Below are 19,422 nucleotides of genomic sequence, written 5' to 3' on the forward strand. Positions count from 1 at the left end.
CACGGCTATCGACGCACTTCCTCCAAGAGCCATCTTTCTTGGAAGTGAGGAGTGCAGGTACAGCACAGGTACTCAAACTCTCACGAATATATCCTCGAGTGAAGAGTTCGTCAACTTGACGTTTCAGTTCAGTGTGCTCGTTTGGGTTTAGCCTATGATGGGGAAGATTTGGCAAAGATGCTCCAGAAATGAGATCAATTACGTGCTGAATATCACGCATCGAAGGGAGTGTATCTGGAAGATCCTTAGGAAAAACAGAGTGAAACTCCTCCAACAGGGGAACTACTGCGGCCGGATGCTCGGAATTTGACTCCACATTGATAACTCTAGCCACAAGAGCGAACACAGGTGATTGGCGTTCGATATCTTTCATTACCTCTTTCGAAGTAATGATGTGAAGTGACTCATCTTTCGATGGTGTAGCACCTTTCTTTTCAGGGGCGGGATCTCTAGGAGGCAATGAATTTAGTATAATTTTTCGACCCTGGAACATAAAGCTACACGAATTCGACCGACCATGAAGGGTGACGTCCCTATCATATAACCAAGGTTTTCCTAGAATGACTTGACCTACGTCCATCGGAAGGCAGTCGCACCAGATCTCGTCTTTATAAGATAGAAATTGAATCGGGACAATGCATCTTTTCGACACTGAGATGAACGTCTTATCTACCCAGGCTACCTTATATGGGTTGGGATGAGGGGTAGATTTCAGACCGAGGCGGAAAACAACTCCAGACGCAATGGCGTTGATGCAACTCCCGCTATCAAATAGGATTTTGCATGTTTTACCATTGATCTTAATAAACGTGTAAAATAAGGATGTTCTACACCAATCTTGTTCGGTCTTGGTTTGAGCTAGAGTACACCTAACTACATGGAGCCTAGGGTTTTGGTCATTCCGATCAGTGGGCTCATTTTGGGATTCAGTCTGAACAAACTCTAACCCGGTCTGTTCATCTCCAATGTCTTCTATGAAATCCTCGATGTTTGGTTCATAAACTTGTCTTGGCATTACATTGGGACGCGATATGGCCAAACTTTTGGCACCTGAAACACTGGGTTTGACTTCTTAATGACGGGTTGGAATCTAGTATGCCTTTTCCTTTATCAGTTGACGGACTTTGAGCAGGCATCGGGAACGGCCTAGTCGGTGCTTGGCAAGAGCCGGGCTGATTAGGATGGTTGGAAAATGGTCTGGATTGCAGAAAATAGCTTTGATTAGATCGGGCTCCTGGGGGTATGGACCGAGAGTCGGTACGCCTCACTGCAGGGATTCGTAAGAAACTATCCACATCTTGAGCCAACTAATATGCTTGGCCAAGGGTGGTAATCTCTCGGAGGATTAATTCTTTTTGGATCTCCTTGCGGAGTCCTGCCCGAAACCTAGAAAGGGTAACAGTTTCTTCTTCGATTACACTGCACCTCATGTGAAACTCCTCAAATCGTGCAATGTAATCGGCAATGGTTGAAGTCCCTTGAGTTAGTTTCTGCCACCTATCCATAAGGCGTTGTCGGTAAGAGAATGACAGATACTTCTCATTCAGTTTTTCTTTCATATCCTCCCAGGTGGTGATACGAAGAGGCCTCTAGGTCTCACGCATATGTTCAACGTTATGCCAGTACCAGTAAGCTTGCCCAATAAGCTTCATTTTAGTGAATCGTACTTTTTTATCATCAGTCATTTCGTACCACTCAAAATAGTTATCCATGGCTGCTCTCCAATCAAGGTACACACTCGATTCTAATTGACCAGCAAATGTGGGGGCATCTACTCGTACGGTACGAAGTAGTCGCTCGTCAAGGTCGCGTTGGTGATCAGGAGAAAGTTGGTTCCTAGGAGGATGGGAAAAAGCTACAGGTGGTGTAGTCAAACCAAGCTCGGGATAAGCTGCGATTGGGGTTGACGGTTCAGGAGTCCTAGGGTGTTGCACTAGAGCACGGATCTCTCGTTTGAATTCATCTTGGTCAGTGAGTCATGCAGGGACTCTGAGAGTCAGTAAGTACTCTCTACCACTACGGGTTGGCATGCAGGGACTACTCTAGTTGGTGATGTGACATGCAGTGCTACTAATGAACCCTTACCAAATGCAATGCAGGACAACCTACTAATGCAACCTACTATGAATTCGGAAATCAGCAAATTTTCATAAAAATAACTTAAAATTAAATGTTACTAATTTGTACTTTGGTTATTTCAGAATTGAAGTAGGAAATTAGTCACCGTAAGAAGTTAGGTTGCAAACACGTATTACAGTCGTTCTAATCTTAAAGTAATCTGATCGACGGATGTTGAGAATTATCCTGTTGCTAAGGTGTGCTAATTTAATATCTAGATTTAAAGGGTAAGTAGGATGGGTGTGGTAGTAGATGTTCTAGGTTTTGCAGTTTGACAGGAAAGTAATTTTTCAAAATAGGACTACATGCAAGAGAACTAGAACATAATTAGATAAACAAGCCCAAAAGAAAGAAGAACCTGTTACCTGTGGCGGATGCAGTCAATCAGAATCGTGTACTCGTGGACTGGGGCGACGATCGGGGCGTGGTTGCAGCCGATGGACTCTCGAAACGGCTCCAATTGGATCTGATCATAGCAACTTGGTTGGGCTTGCGGAAGAGAGGAAATTGGGCCCAAAAGGCCTGCGGGTCAGGGCCCGCAGCAGAGAAAACAGGGTGGGCGGGCCAGAGTGAGGTTGGGCCCTGAGGGGTGTGTAGGTGGTTTGGGACCGATGAGTCGGCCCGTGAAGGAAAGGGGGGGGGTGTCACGACCCCCGCCCCGTTCCCGGCGGGCCGCCGCGACAGTCCTAGGGTGCGGGTAGGCATAAGGCTACCAGCCACCGCGTAGAACCCTACTACCTATCAATCATCAATAAATCTTGAAAAATTTGGCATGATACATGCACAAAATGATCACTTTTCCTATAGTGACCTGTCAGGATTATCTCAATACATGCAACAATACTACCTGTCAGAGCAGTACACATAATCTGTCACATAATGAACCTGGACAATATATATCAATACATCATCTCAGGCATATAACTCATCTGTATAAAAATCTGGTTCCCATTCCATCCATGGTCAAACCCATATCCACAACAGGATCTATGACTGTAACTATACACTATATACAATAGAAGGTTTATAATATACCAAAATATATAAACCTTCATCTACATTATACTATACTATACTATGGAGCGGCATAGCTAGTAGGCAACCACTAATCCTGCTCCTCTCTATACAATACCTGCCCTGCAATCAAAAACACCAAACTGGGGAGTGAGTATATGAATACTCAGTGAGTGGAGTAGAGAGTACTATGCACATGAGACAAGATATAATCATGGCTCGAGGTGAAATCTCAAGATCAATAACAAGATAAACATGATCTCAACATAGAGAATATGGAGTAAGTCATCAATATCACCACAATCAATATCAACTCATCTGAAGCATATATGGAATAATCAAGTAAACATATATACTACTCATGAATATGCTCAATAGATCATAATGCTGGAACATACAAATCAGGTGTCAATATGCTGAATCATCGACAAATAGCTATCGGGAGGTGGGTCTTACGCCCCAGGAGAACCATAACAACTCCCTACTGCCATATAAATACATCGAATATGACACCACACCAATATGTAAATCATCACTAGACAGCTGTCGGGAGGTAGGTTTTACGCCCCAGGCGAACCAGCAACAACTCCCTACTGTCACATGCATATGCAGGATAAGACACCATATCGATAATATAAATACTAGACAGCTGTCGGGAGGTGGGTTTTACGCCCCAGGCGAACCAGCAACAACTCTCCGCTGTCACATGCATATGCAGGATAAGACACCATACTGATAATGTAAATGCTGGCCAGTATCCAGAACAGAAATCCATCTCACATCTATATACTAAACGGCACCTCGCGGGAATTCTACATCCGCGGAAAGCCATACTGCACCTCGCGGGGTCTTACTATGCCCGGCGGCAAGCAGAATATAAGTCGTAGGACCGGCGGATCCTACGCCTAGGGCCATGTCCCCCCTAGGAAGGGACTGGGCTCCGCCCACCCAGAAGGCTACTATGTGCACACAGGCCGATGTTTAACCCTCATCGACTATAGGTGTCCTGCAGATACTGCCAAGCCATGCATAAATGCCATAATGCACCCTCCCAATACTCTACTAAAAAGGAGTATGATCAAGACTACCACTCACTCGATCATGACCCAATCATAAACTAACATCAGGGTTAGGAGTGAGGGTCAAGGAAGTGCAATACAACTCAATATACCACTAAAAAGGCTCTACAAATCTTTAAAATAGAGAAAATGAAATCAATTTACAAAAGAAATCATTTCACAATTCGGAATCAATTTGATTACTCATCAACCCCTCGTAATTCCTCTCAATGTTCTCTCAAATGCATGTACATAATAATCAAGCATAGGGAATCAAGATTATAGAGGAATCTACTACAATATCAATCAATATGCTCAAGTGGAATCAATTCACACTTGGCGACATTCATGAAAATGAATTAAGGATGCTCATGGTGCAAAGTACATGACTCCCACTCACCTGTCAATCCGGCACAGCCCTGATACGCCTCCAAAAATCTACAGCAGGCAGTGGAGAACTTCTTCCTCTTATTCCCTAGCTTCTTGCCCAACTGATACATGCATTTACAATACATTTAGTTTTGTATCAAGGGCCATAATCTACGTGCCAATTATAATATAGGAAACTTTAATTGATTCAACTCCCCCGTTCCCTAAATCTTTTTTTTTCTTTCTCTTTTTCTTTTTCTATTAATTAACTCACCATTTATGTGTATTAGGGACTCTCTTGCATGAGTACAAGGTCCCCTTAGCTTAATCTAGGCTTAATACCCTATTATAGCATAAAATTCCCTATTTTTCCACCCGGATGAACAGTAACCCGGACCGACAGCCGGTTACTTCATCCCGGGTTTGATCCACTTTCCAGACTCCAAATTTGATGAAATTTTTACCTAACATTTTAAACTCATAGAAAATTCCAAAAAGGTAATATGCATCACCATCGGAGGCCGATTGGCCTCCAAAATAATTCACCGAAGTTAGGACTTCGACACAGTTTTTCCGTAGTGCCGGAAAAATTTGTCGAAATCCGATTCTTCCTCTTTTAACCACCTCTACAACCCTTATCCGACCCCTCTAGACTACATCCACCCTTTGTATAGCCTAATGTCATCAAAAGACTAGATAGAGATGGATATTTATCTTTTTTTTTTGGAAATCGAGGTCCTTGCGTAGAGGAGAAGGAGATCTACACTTTTTTCTTCAGCTGGAAGTGCAACCGGGATCCCTTTCCTCCTCGAATCCCCTTCCTCTTCTTCTTTCTTCTTCTTCTTCTTCTTCTCTTTTTCTTTCTTTCTTTCCTCTCTATTTCACGCCTAAGACTCCCCCTCTCTGTCTCTCGGTTTCATTCCAAAAGCCACAGCAAACCCCTCTTTAAATCACATCAAAGCACTATTCACCCTTTGTTTAATATTATTAAATTCTCATTTTGCCCCTAACACTTCAACATATCTACTGTTATGCCATTAACTTTTGATTTCTTTCCAATTTTACCCTTACCACTTCAACGTATCTACAACTATGCCATTATCTTTTGATTCCTTCCAATTTTACCCCTTATATCAATTTTAAAGGACTATTCTATCCCTTTTTATATAAAAAAATTTTTGGGGTTATTACATCCTCCCCTCCTTATATAAAATTCGTTCTCGAATTTAAAAGAGTAAATTACTTGATTACTCAAAGGGGTGAGTGTATCTACTCTTCATATTCTGCTCGGTGTGGTATTGGGAATCAAATAAATTGGAAGTGTTTTACCTTCTATCTCTACCACACAGGTAGGATACACATACTTCGCTTCTATACTATCCCCTCATCATCTAGAGCCCGCCTGGCCAAACTTCTTGGCACAGGTACAGGAGGTGGGATGGATACTACTGACGAGGCAGGAGATTTCCTCCGAGCAATCTGCTCTCTCAGAGCCTGATTCTCCGCCAGTAACTGTTCCATCAATGCATCTCTACTTCCTACCTCTCCTTGATCATTAACCCTCCGTCTATCAGCAGGAGGAGATTTTTCTCTTTGGGGCTCGACATGTGCAAAACCCGCATCCAATGCTATATCTGGCTCCATCCCCTTCCCAAGACGAGCAGATCCTCTCCTTGGAGGTATTCTTTATATGTCTCTAAAAGAATTAAAAAAAAGAACTCTTAAGTCTTATCCCCAAATATATTTTACTGAATTATAAATGACTCATAAATTAACATACAGAAAAATCCTATGCTCCATAGTATAATCCTATACTTAATCCTGACTCATCCTATTGCTCTGACAGGACTCTTCTTAACCTATGCTCTGATACCACCTTTTGTCACGACCCCCGCCCCGTTCTCGGCGGGCCGCCGCGACAGTCCTAGGGTGCAGGTAGGCATAAGGCCACCAGCCACCGCGTAGAACCCTACTACCTATCAATCATCAATAAATCTTGAAAAATTTGGCATGATACATGCACAAAATGATCACTTTTCCTATAGTGACCTGTCAGGATTATCTCAATACATACAACAACACTACCTGTCAGAGCAGTAATCACATAATCTGTCACATAATGAACCTAGACAATATATATCAATACATTATCTCAGGCATATAACTCATCTGTATAAAAATCTGGTTTCCATTCCATCCATGGTCAAACCCATATCCACAACAGGATCTATGACTGTAACTATACACTATATACAATAGAAGGTTTATAATACACCAAAATATATAAACCTTTATCTACATTATACTATACTATACTATGGAGCGGCACAGCTAGCAGGCAACCACTAATCCTGCTCCTCTCTATACAATACCTGCCCTGCAATCAAAAACACCAAACTGGGGAGTGAGTATATGAATACTCAGTGAGTGGAGTAGAGAGTACTATGCACATGAGACAAGATATAATCATGGCTCGAGGTGAAATCTCAAGATCAATAACAAGATGAACATGATCTCAACATAGAGAATATGGAGTAAGTCATCAATATCACCACAATCAATATCAACTCATCTGAAGCATATATGGAATAATCAAGTAAACATATATGCTACTCATGAATATGCTCAATAGATCATAATGCTGGAACATACAAATCAGGTGTCAATATGCTGAATCATCGACAAATAGCTATCGGGAGGTGGGTCTTACGCCCCAGGCGAACCACAACAACTCCCTACTGCCATATAAATACATCGAATATGACACCACACCAATATGTAAATCATCACTAGACAGCTGTCGGGAGGTGGGTTTTACGTCCCAGGCGAACCAGCAACAACTTCCTACTGTCACATGCATATGCAGGATAAGACACCATATCGATAATGTAAATGCTAGACAGCTGTCGGGAGGTGGGTTTTACGCCCCAGGCGAACCAGCAACAACTCCCCGCTGTCACATGCATATGCAGGATAAGACACCATACTGATAATGTAAATGCTGGACAGTATCCAGAACAGAAATCCATCTCACATCTATATACTAAACGGTACCTTGCGGAAATTCTACATCCGCGGAAAACCATACTGCACCTCGCGGGGTCTTACTATGCCCGGCGGCAAGCAGAATATAAGTTGTAGGACCGGCCGATCCTACGCCTAGGGCCGTGTCCCCCTAGGAAGGGACTGGGCTCCGCCCACCCAGAAGGCTACTATGTGCACACAGGCCGATGTTCAACCCTCATCGACTATAGGTGTCCTACAGATACTGCCAAGCCATGCATAAATGCCATAATGCACCCTCCCAATACTCTACTAAAAAGGAGTATGATCAAGACTACCACTCACTCGATCATGACCCAATCATAAACTAACATCAGGGTTAGGAGTGAGGGTCAAGGAAGTGCAATACAACTCAATATACCACTAAAAAGGCTCTACAAATCTTTGAAATAGAGAAAATGAAATCAATTTACAAAAGAAATCATTTCACAATTCGGAATCAATTTGATTACTCATCAACCCCTCGTAATTCCTCTCAATGTTCTCTCAAATACATGTACATAATAATCAAGCATAGGAAATCAAGATTATAAAAGAATCTACTACAATATTAATCAATATGCTCAAGTGAAATTAATTCACACTTGGCGACATTCATGAAAATGAATTAAGGATGCTCATGGTGCAAAGTACATAACTCCCACTCACCTGTCAATCCGGCACAGCCCTGATACGCCTCCAAAAATCTACAGCAGGCAGTGGAAAACTTCTTCCTCTTGTTCCCTAGCTTCTTGCCCAACTGATACATGCATTTACAATACATTTAGTTTTGTATCAAGGGCCATAATCTACGTGCCAATTATAATATAGGAAACTTTAATTGATTCAACTCCCCCGTTCCCTAAATCTTTTCTTTTCTTTCTCTTTTTCTTTTTCTATTAATTAACTCACCATTTATGTGTATTAGGGACTCTCTTGCATGAGTACAAGGTCTCCTTAGCTTAATCTAGGCTTAATACCCTATTATAGCATAAAATTTTCTATTTTTCCACCCGGATAAACAGTAACCCGGACCGACAGCCGGTTACTTCATCCCGGGTTTGATCCATTTTCCAGACTCCAAATTTGATGAAATTTTTATCTAACATTTTACACTCATAGGGAATTCCAAAAAGGTAACATGCATCACCATCGGAGGCCGATTGACCTCCAAAATAATTCACCGAAGTTAGGACTTCGACACAGTTTTTCCGTAGTACCGGAAAAATTTGTCGAAATCCGATTCTTCCTCTTTTAACCACCTCTACAACCCTTATCCGACCCCTCTAGACTACATCCATCCTTTGTATAGTCTAATGTCATCAAAAGACTAGATAGAGATGGATATTTACCTTTTTTTTCGGAAATTGAGGTCCTCGCGTAGAGGAGAAGGAGATCTACACTTTTTCCTTCAGCTGGAAGTACAACCGGGATCCCTTTCCTCCTCGAATCCCCTTCCTCTTCTTCTTTCTTCTTCTTCTTCTTCTCTTTTTCTTTCTTTCTTTCCTCTCTGTTTCACGCCTGAGACTCCCCCTCTCTGTCTCTCGGTTTCATTCCAAAAGCCACAGCAAACCCCTCTTTAAATCACATCAAAGCACTATTCACCCTTTGTTTAATATTATTAATTTTTCATTTTGCCCCTAACACTTCAACATATCTACTGTTATGCCATTAACTTTTGATTTCTTTCCAATTTTACCCTTACCACTTCAACGTATTGTTGACCCCCTAATGGATTTTGATGAATACAAAACACTAGAGTAAAATTCCATTATATCTTAACAATTCAATTGAGAAATTCATGTGTTTTACTTAGAATATTGTTAAGAAATGTCTAGGCAAGTTCCCATAATTTTTATGAATTTATTGAAGAATATTTTGAGCTAAAGAAAAAGTTCAGGGACAGCCGAGACGTCTCCTGATAGTTTCAGAGACGTCTCTGGCACAAACAGGAAGAACTGGCACACTTGGAGACGTCCCCGACACCTGCCGAGTCGTCCCCGCGTTAGCGGAGTCGACTCTCTCAGTAGCGGAGTCGACTCTCTCAGTGGCGGCAGAAAGACGTTTTTCAAGGGATATGCGCGAGACGTCCCCGCTGTACGCGGAGTCGTCCCCGCAAGCAAAAAGGAGACTTCCTGAGTTGTCCCCAAGATGGCGGAGACGGCTCTCTCAGGGTTTTCCAGAGAATGGTTTCTGCGGTGATAAGGAAGCGGAGTCGACCCTGAGATAGCGGAGACGTCCCCATGCATAAAAGTGCAGACAAGCCGAGACGTCCCCTGAAAGAGTGGAGTCGACTCTCTCAGGGAATTCCAGAGGACATATTTTTCAAAGATAAAGAAGCGGAGTCGTCCCCAAACAAGCGGAGTCGTCCCCACTCAAAAAGTGCAGACAAGCCGAGACGTCCCCGTAAAGTGCCGAGTCGACCCCAGATAAAGTAAAAAGTAAAAATCCTGTAGGCGAGACGTCTCTCGCTGTAGCAGAGACGTCCCCGGAGCGCCTGGGACGCGACTGACAGCTTTTCAGGTTTGGTTTGAATTTCAAATCCTTCTCTTTTTGTTTCTAACGGCTATATTTGCTTTTTGGGCTATAAAAGGGACCTCTTAAGTGGTTCTCAACAACTCTTCACCAACCCAAAAGCAAAATTATTCAAGAGAGAAAAGTTCAAGAGAGTGAGAGCATTAAAGTGTAGAAATCAAGTGCATTCAAGGTTCTCTTGTGATTTCAAGCTCAACCGCTCTCGTGCGCTTGGGATTCAAAGCTCACACTCGATCCTACGCACTCCACATCGGAAGAATCAACATCTCCCACGCTTCCAACGGCAAAAAGATTCTTCTGGGTTAAATTGTTCATAATTGATATATTTGCTTTTTAGAGCTTTTATTCTCTTTTGTAAACTCTTTGATTGTAGTGCTTGTTCAAGTCAAGGGACTTGGAACAAGGAAAAGGCGTCCCAAGCCTAAGAGAAATTGGGGGTTTAGGGTTTGTTGTGAGCTCGGTGTAAAACAACGAGTTGGGTAGTAAACTCGCAAAACTACCGTACTGTAATCTTGGATTATAGTGGAAATACCCAAAGGCGCTTTGGGGAGTGGATGTAGGAGCGGTGGAAGCTCCGAACCACTATAAAACCGTGTGTTTGTGATTGTGTCTTCTCATCCCACTATCATTACCTTATTTCATATATTTGTGTGTTTTAATTTTAATTAGCCGAAGAGTTTTAAAACACCCAATTCACCCCCCTCTTGGGTGACCATCTCTGGGCAACAAGTGGTATCAGAGCAGGTGCTCTGTGTATTTCTTGAAAGACCTAACCGTCTTAGCCAAAGATCTAGATGGGAACACCCTTTAACAATGTTCCTGCCGAGGGGCAAGCAACCAATAGACCTCCACTCTTCAATGGGACAAATTATACCTATTGGAAGACTAGAATGAAAATCTTCATTCAAGCACAAGACTATGCCTTGTGGAGGGTTATAGTCAAGGGACCACAAGGACCATCACATGTGGTTAATGGCATTCGAGTTTCCAAACCTGAGGAGGATTGGGATGAGAATGATGATAGGATGGCTCAACTCAATTCTAGAGCCATGAACTCACTATTTTGTTCTTTAGATGTAAATGAGTTCAATAGAGTCTCTACATGTAGTTCCGCCAAGGAAATATGGGATAGGCTTGAAGTTACCCATGAGGGTACAAATCAAGTCAAAGAGTCCAAAGTGAACATTCTAGTTCACAAATATGAATTGTTTAAGATGGAACCTAATGAAACCATCACATGCATGTTTACTCGCTTTACCGATATAATTAATGGTCTAAAGAGTTTGGGTAAATTTTATACTAACCCGGAACTTGTGAGTAAAATTCTCAGGTCTTTGCCGAAAGCATGGGAAGCAAAGGTCACGGCAATCGTAGAAGCCAAAGACCTCAACACTTTGGGATTAGAACAACTACTGGGCTTATTGATGACGCATGAGCTCACAATGAAGCAACATGAAGAAGAGTTGCCGAAGAAAAGGACAATCGCACTCAAAGCTACTTCAAGTGTGTGTGAAGAAGAGAGTAGTGAGAGTGAAGAAGAAAGCCAAGATGAGGACTTGGGCTTGATAGTAAGAAAATTTAAGAAATTCATGAGAAGAAAGAAACCTTTCCCAAGAAAGAAATTTGGAGGGAGAAATGATTGGGAAAAAGAAAAGGAAAAAGAAAGAGACCCAATCATATGCTATGATTGCAAGAGACCGGGACACGTTCGTTCCAAATGCCCTCAACAAAAGAAGTATTTTGGAAAGGAGAAGAAGAAGGCGTTAAAGGCAACATGGGATGATAGTGACACATCATCCTCCGAGGAAGAAAAGGAAGAGACCGCCAATTTGTGCTTCATGGCGTTTGAAGACGATGAGGTATGTCAAAACCCAACTATAAATTTTACTTTAGAAGAATTATATGAGGCTTTTCAAGAACTTATGGGTGATTGTGGTATGTTAGGAGCAAAGAATAAAGAATTAAAAGCCTCTAATCAAAAACTAAAGGAAGATATTGAAAATCTATTAAATAAAAAGGAGAGCATTAAAAATATTAACACTATTGACCTAGAAATCAAAAACTCAAAACTTAACATTGAAAATGAAAAGGCAAATACACTAATTAAGGAATTAAATCTACAAGTAAAATCCCTATTCGATAATAATACCTCACTTGCACAAAATGTTGAATCTCTTAAAAAAGATAAGGAAGAACTAGTTAAAGAAAATTTGAATCTCAAGAATGAGGTACATAAGTACAAACCAATTGTTGAAAAATTCACACAAAGCTCTGAAAAATTAAATCTCATTCTTTCAAATCAAAGAGCTGTTTTCAATAAAGCCGGATTAGGATATAAAACTAATAAACAACAAAAGTATCTAAAGAATTTCTTTGTAAAAGCAAAAGATGTAAAAACTGAAAAACCTACATGTTTTCATTGTGGAAAGAATGGACATAAAGCCTACTCTTGTATTCAAAGAAAAATCCAAACTAACAAGAGTACATTTGTGAAAGCCAAAAACATAACTAAAGTATGGGTGCCTAAGGGAACCAACCACACTAACCACGAAGGACCCAAGAAAACTTGGGTACCTAAGAGCTTCACATGATCATTTTGCAGGTATGCCTTGCAGCCGGAAATAAAAAGAGAATGTGGTATCTTGATAGCGGTTGCTCAAGGCATATGACCGGTGACAAGAGTCTCCTCGTCACCTTGGAATCAAAAGAAGGAGGATTAGTCACATTTGGAGACAATGCTAAAGGACGAATTATTGGTGTTGGTAAAATCTCCATATCACCCTCCTCATTTATTGATAATGTATTGTTAGTTAATGGACTAAAACATAATTTATTAAGTATAAGTCAATTTTGTGACAAGGGCTTTAAAGTGTCATTTGAATCGTCACTATGCATAATTAGTAGTCCAATTGATAATGAGATCATACTCACAGGACATAGGCATGGAAATGTTTACATGGTAGATCTTGATGATCTCACCATGAAGGATGGCCAATGTCTTGTAGCCATGAATCCCAAAGTCAATGAGACTAGTTGGTTATGGCATCGTAGGTTAGGGCATGCTAGCATGGATTTAATCTCTAAATTAATTACAAAGGATCTAGTCAAAGGGCTACCAAAAATAGACTTTGAAAAGAATAAAATTTATGCTGCATGTCAATTAGGGAAACAAACAAGAAGTTCCTTTAAGTCTAAAAACATAGTTTCAACATCAAAACCCTTAGAACTAATTCACATGGATTTGTTTGGACCCACTAGAACTGCTAGTCTAGGGGGTAAGAAATTTGGTCTTGTAATTGTTGATGATTTTTCACGTTTTACATGGGTTTCATTTCTTGCACATAAAGATGAGTCCTTTCCCGCTTTTATTAAGTTTCATAATAGAGTTTCGAATGAACTCAATCTTAAACTAAAAGCAATTAGGAGTGATCATGGTACCGAGTTTGAAAATCAGTATTTTGAAAAATTTTGTGAAGAAAATGGTATCAATCACAACTTCTCGGCACCTAGGACACCTCAACAAAACGGGGTGGTAGAAAGGAAGAATCGCACACTAGCAGATATAGCTCGTACCATGTTGTGCGAATCGGATCTACCAAAGTATTTTTGGGCTGAAGCAATAAATACCTCATGTTATATTTTAAATCGTGCTTTAGTTAGATCCATCTTAAAGAAAACACCTTATGAGTTGATAAAAAGTAAGAAACCAAATATAAGTTATTTTCATGTTTTCGGTTGTCGATGCTTTATTTTAAACAATGGAAAGGACAATCTCAGTAAATTTAGTGCTAAATCAGATGAGGGGATCTTCTTAGGTTATTCCTCATCTAGTAGAGCATACAGGGTCTTCAACAAGAGAACTCTCGTTGTTGAAGAATCTATTCACGTTGTTTTTGATGAAACTAATGGAGATTCTTCTAGAAAAGAAAAAGATGGTGATGCAGGTATACTTGAAGACCGAATGAAGGAATTCTCCATACAAGACAAACAACATGAGGATGAGGTCAAGGAAGATACAAATCAGCAAGATGAAGAAGGTCAACCTCCATCAAAAAATCAAGATCTTCCTAAAGAATGGAGGTATGCACATGGTCATCCAAAGGATCTAATCCTTGGTGATCCTTCACAAGGTATAAGAACTAGATCCTCTTTAAGAAACACTAGTAATTATCTTGCTTTCGTTTCACAAATAGAGCCTAAATCACTAGAAGAAGCTGAAAAAGATGATAATTGGATGAATGCTATGCAAGAGGAATTAAACCAATTTGAAAGAAATGAAGTTTGGACTCTAATAAAAAGACCCCCTAATGTTTCAATTATAGGCACCAAGTGGGTGTATAGAAATAAACTAGATGAAGATGGAATAGTATTAAGAAACAAAGCTAGGCTAGTGGCCAAAGGATATAATCAGGAGGAAGGAATAGATTTTGATGAAACTTTTGCTCCTGTTGCTAGATTAGAGGCTATTAGACTGCTTTTAGCATATGCATGCTTCATGGATTTTAAACTCTATCAAATGGATGTAAAAAGTGCATTCTTAAATGGCTATATAATGGAGGAAGTTTATGTAGGACAACCTCCAGGTTTTGAAAATCACTTACATCCAGATTATGTGTATAAATTGCATAAAGCATTGTATGGACTTAAGCAAGCTCCTAGGGCATGGTATGAAAGATTAAGTAATTTTCTAATTAAGAACAAATTTAAGAGAGGAAATGTGGACAAAACCCTCTTTATTAAAAGAAAAGGAAATGACTTATTGCTTGTACAAATTTATGTGGATGATATAATTTTTGGTGCTACTAATGATAGTCTTTGTCAAGAATTTGCCAAGCTTATGCAGGGAGAATTTGAAATGAGCATGATGGGTGAGCTCAACTTCTTCCTTGGGCTGCAAATAAAACAATCAGAGGAAGGCATCTTCATCAGTCAGTCCAAGTATATCAAAGAAATGTTGGAGAAATTCAAGATGAAGGATGCAAAAGAAATCAGCACACCCATGGGCTCAAGTTGCAAGCTTGACAAAGATGAAAAAGGTAAAAGTATAGACTGCAAATTGTACAGAGGTATGATAGGCTCTTTACTTTACCTTACTGCTAGTAGACCAGATATATTATTCAGTGTTTGTATGTGTGCTAGATACCAAGCATGTCCTAAGGAATCACACTTGCAAGCTGTTAAAAGAATTTTTAGATATCTAGTAGGGACATCTAATGTAGGCTTATGGTACTCTAAACAATCTGATATAAACTTAATTGCATATTCCGATGCTGATTTTGCCGGGTGCAAACTCGACAGAAAAAGCACAAGTGGCACATGTCAATTCTTGGGTGCCAACTTGGTTTCTTGGTTTAGCAAGAAACAAAATTCAGTTGCCTTGTCCACAGCTGAAGCTGAGTACATTGCAGCCGGAAGCTGTTGTGCCCAAGTTCTTTGGATTAAGCAACAACTTGAAGACTTCGGTATTAAAATGGACAATATACCAATTAAGTGTGATAATACAAGTGCAATCAACTTAACAAAAAATCCTGTCCAACACTCTAAGTCAAAGCATATAGAGATTAGGCATCATTTTATTAGGGATCATGTGCTGAAAAATGATGTGGTGATTGAATATGTATGTACTGAAAATCAATTAGCTGATATCTTTACAAAGCCCCTTTGTAAAGATAGATTCAATTTCTTAAGGAATGCTTTGAGCTTGTATGATCCTAGCAAATGAATTGAACTTGTATTGCATTGCTTTGCTACTCGAACTAGTAATCCACCTCAAGGCAAACATAAGTGAAAACATAAATTCATCTAAGCTAAATGACGAACTGCTTGACTTTCCGGAGGATGGTTACCCTCCCTTGGACTCTTCATAGAGATATTTTCAGAGCCTATATCATGGGTATTCGAAATTTGGTCAAACATTCCTCATTTCAACATTAATAAGTTAAAAATCATTATCAAATCATTATAAGATGTAATATTAAGGGGGAGGATCACAAACAAATTCACTCTGTGTTTATCAAAAGAAATCATGATTGATTAGGGTGATTAAACAAAAATTTTGGAAATGCAGTCTGAAATTTTTTTTGTGCCGGAGACGTCTCTGGCAAGTCGCCGAGACGTCCCCCCAGGGGGAGACGTCTCGCCTTAGTCGCCGAGACGTCTCGGGGACCGAATGAGGACTTTTTAAATAGGTCGAAATCGCTCGAGCCGACTCGAGCTTTCTCCCTCATTCCCGACCAAAACGGAAAGCCCTAGCCTCCATTTGCTCTCAACCTCAAAACCTAGCTTCCATTTGCCCTAAATCGCAAACCCTAGCATCCATGGCACCAAAGAAAGCTAGGACAACCCGTGGGAGGCGACCTAGAGTAGCGGGCGACGGTGAGGAACGGCGGGAAGAACCCTCCGCGCCTTCTCCTCCGGTTGCTCCGCCAACCACGACGATTTCCTGTGCAAATCGTACAGTCACGACTGGTAGGTACATCGATTTTTCCTTTCTAGATCATGAGGGGTTCTCTATTGGAGAGAGACTCCGAGCCCAAGGGTGGGAGCACCTTTGCACCCTCAAAACCTCGACCTACCCCGGCCTTGTTAGAGAAATGTTTAGTGATATGGCCTTAGGGGACTTAGGGTACACTGCATATGTCCGAGGGACATTGGTAGAAATTAATGAGGATGTCCTATCCACTGTCCTACAAATTCCTAAGGACGGTGAGGCACCGACCTCACATCCCCAAAGGGAAATAGCCCTAAACTTGATTCTAGGAAGAGAGGACTGCGGCCCTCTTGATGTTGTCTACTCCCAGGACCTAAATGCAGAAATGAGACTTCTTTTAAGCATTGTCAATCGGGTCCTATTCCCTAAAACCGGTCGCTTCGATTTTGTTTCGGAGCGAGATTTAGTTATAATGCACCATATCCTACAAGGGATCCCCCTAAACCTCCCTAGACTCATGCTAAATTACATTGCCCAATGTCATAGGTATTCCAGGTTTAGTATACCCTATGGCATGATCTTTACCTTAATATTTAAACACTTCAAGGTTCCCATACCACCAAATGAACCTGCAAAGGCCCTAAGAAACACCGACTATTACAATGAGGGCTCAATGAGAAGAATGGAATTTCACAAGATAGATGGGTCGTGGGTCAAGGTTCCAAAAAGAAAAGCACAAACCATAGAGCCTGAAATCCCACATCATGAGTCTGACCATCACTCTCCTCCACCTAGCCACATGGACATCCCTGATATTCCCTCCAGCTCAGCTGGACCTTCCACATCCATGCCACCACCTCCTCCAGTCAGTGGGACCTCCTTCCTATCAGAGGAGCAGATGCACACCTTAGCATCTGTCATTTGTCAGCAGATGAGGGAGGAGATGAGATCCATGATGACTGCGGAGCTGGCCCCCATCAGACAAGAGCTGAAAGATATTAAAGCTCAAATTGAAGCCCAAGAGCAACAAATAATTGGGGTGGGTGCCACCGAAACCTGCAGATCATTAGAGCTCAAGGACAGCTTGAAGGCCATTTCCAAGAGCCTCAAAGAATTGACAAAGCCAGATGGCAATGTGGGCACCTTAGTTGCCCAACTTAGAGGCAGAATTGAGATGGCAACCTTAGAGTTTGAAGCACTTGTGGCAGGTTTCCACAAGTCACAGGGAGATCACTTTAAGACCCTCATGGATTCTATCAATGGTTTCATAGATGCAGCCTGTAAGGCTTATGCACAAAGTACAACTGGTAGGCACCATGAGGAACGACGCCGATGATGGATATCCAGTAGGATCTTCTTTTTGTAAATCCTAGGCCATTTTGAAACACTTTTGTATTAGAAATCAATACTTGTAATGATTTCTTCTTTTTGACTATGTAATGACTTCAAAATCTCACAATGATACATGATTACAATCCCTTTTTGAAAAATGTGTGTACATTGCCATTTCTGTGGATGTGTTTCTGTGAATATGAATGTGCCTCTTGATGTGTCATAAGAATCTCAAAACATACATTAAGTATTTAAATTTGGCACAACTTATCAAAGCATATGAAACAGGGGGAGCACAACCTGAATATCAAAGGGGGAGTAAAATGAATGCTGAATTCTACTATAAATTGAGTCTTAAGCACCTAAGGATAATTTGTCCCCTTCATTGTTGATGACAAAAAGGGGGAGTGGTGGTATCAATATTGTAAGGGATATGGTTATTGAAGAATATTGATTTTTAAGATAATTGCCCTTCTGGAAAAGAAAGGGGGAGTCAAAAAGAATCTAGCTTTCAATTATCTTCAGCATCAATATTTCATTCTAACTTGATTCAAATTCAGTTCATATGATAAAATCATTTAAGAACAATTCTATGCACAAGGAAATTTGAGTGATGCACATTGTATCTAGTTCAAATCAAAACATTATACTTGTATATCTGATCAATACTGTGTATATGTTTAAATTTCAAATTTTGCATATACTCAGTGTTTTGTCATCATCAAAAAGGAGGAGATTGTTGACCCCCTAATGGATTTTGATGAATACAAAACACTAGAGTAAAATTCCATTATATCTTAACAATTCAATTGAGAAATTCATGTGTTTTACTTAGAATATTGTTAAGAAATGTCTAGGCAAGTTCCCATAATTTTTATGAATTTATTGAAGAATATTTTGAGCTAAAGAAAAAGTTCAGGGACAGCCGAGACGTCTCCTGATAGTTTCAGAGACGTCTCTGGCACAAACAGGAAGAACTGGCACACTTGGAGACGTCCCCGACACCTGCCGAGTCGTCCCCGCGTTAGCGGAGTCGACTCTCTCAGTAGCGGAGTTGACTCTCTCAGTGGCGGCAGAAAGACGTTTTTCAAGGGATATGCGCGAGACGTCCCCGCTGTACGCGGAGTCGTCCCCGCAAGCAAAAAGGAGACTTCCCGAGTCGTCCCCAAGATGGCGGAGACGGCTCTCTCAGGGTTTTCCAGAGAATGGTTTCTGCGGTGATAAGGAAGCGGAGTCGACCCTGAGATAGCGGAGACGTTCCCATGCATAAAAGTGCAGACAAGCCGAGACGTCCCCTGAAAGAGTGAAGTCGACTCTCTCAGGGAATTCCAGAGGACATATTTTTCAAAGATAAAGAAGCGGAGTCGTCCCCACTCAAAAAGTGCAGACAAGCCGAGACGTCCCCGTAAAGTGCCGAGTCGACCCCAGATAAAGTAAAAAGTAAAAATCCTGTAGGCGAGATGTCTCTCGCTGTAGCAGAGACGTCCCCGGAGCGCCTGGGACGCGACTGACAGCTTTTCAGGT

This window comes from Phoenix dactylifera, chromosome 11, assembly GCF_051530095.1.
Source record: "Phoenix dactylifera cultivar Ajwa chromosome 11, Ajwa_hap1_PhDact_Kaust_v1.1, whole genome shotgun sequence".
Taxonomy (NCBI): Eukaryota; Viridiplantae; Streptophyta; class Magnoliopsida; order Arecales; family Arecaceae; genus Phoenix; species Phoenix dactylifera.